The sequence below is a fragment of the Atta colombica genome, unplaced genomic scaffold (assembly GCF_001594045.1).
Source record: "Atta colombica isolate Treedump-2 unplaced genomic scaffold, Acol1.0 scaffold9, whole genome shotgun sequence".
NCBI lineage: Eukaryota > Metazoa > Arthropoda > Insecta > Hymenoptera > Formicidae > Atta > Atta colombica.
In genome coordinates this window covers 1,855,294-1,856,427 of record NW_017259583.1, presented here as the reverse complement: position 1 = coordinate 1,856,427, position 1,134 = coordinate 1,855,294, and the positions used below count along the sequence as shown (strand labels likewise).

Below are 1,134 nucleotides of genomic sequence, written 5' to 3'. Positions count from 1 at the left end.
TATATATATATATATATATATATATGCTTATTCTTCTATGAGTGATTAATAATAATATATTGATGTAAATGCAAACTTAATTGATATTTTATCATGGTTTTACATTGAAAATGATGATAATATAATTTGCATTCCTCGTTCTATACATTGAGATTTTCGGTCTCGATAAATTGAATAATTTATAATATTGGATAAAGAAGAAGAACGTGTAATTTAACAAAATACGTGATATATTAGCTATATTAGCCGCATTAATCATCGCAATAATAGATCCTATTAGTCATATTGATATAATATTGTGGTGTGTCATTAAAGCGATTAGTATCTCCGACACGTTTAGATCTTTTAATTTTCAAAAGCATTATGTAACTTAAACTCGATAATATAACATTGAATTATCTATTTATAATGTGTGATGTTTCATTTATTCTATATACTCAGATTCTATATACTCAGATTTCTATAAACTCAGTTAGTAAACACGTCTACAACTAGCATCATATACTAGAATTCATAACTAGAGCTGTGTTCCAAAATTTACTGCTAGTGCTGAAAATGTATACATAATGTAAACATAATGTAAACATAAATATAGTATACATAATGTAAACTGTAGATTTTCAGCTCTGGCAGTGAATTTTGAAAGCCTAGATTGACTGATATTTTTTATTCAATTTTTTCAACTTCATTTGATTGTTTTTAATTTCTCATAATTTAACTTTATTTAATATTTACATTACAACCGCGTAATCCATTACACGCTTCAATTGATCTTTATCAATTTTGTAGGCTTATTATAACGAGATTTCACTTAATAAATACGATGTTTATTTAAATTGAATATATCGACAAATATATTAATTGTCATCTTGTTACGTTCGTGAATTCTCTCAGAGGAAATATTTAACTGCAGATATCAAAATGCTGCAATTGCTGTAATTTTTATTTTCTAAAGCATGCAACAACTTGATTTCATCGAAAAACTAGTCATTTTTTTTTGTGTTACCAATGCATGCCAGATCGAATAATATTAAAGGCCAGATTTCACCTGTTTTTTTCATTACTTCAATATCATTTTATTATTTGCGATCTGCCATAGTAGAAACAGATTTCATTTTAGATCTATTTGATTTC

General features: G+C 25.9%; 1 protein-coding gene across 5 annotated transcripts in view; it reads left to right on the top strand.

The window, feature by feature from the left end:
• The window catches only part of LOC108693478 (ATP-binding cassette sub-family G member 1), a 42,702-nt gene that overhangs the window by 36,998 nt on the left and 4,570 nt on the right, over nucleotides 1-1,134 (top strand). The window lies entirely within an intron of this gene.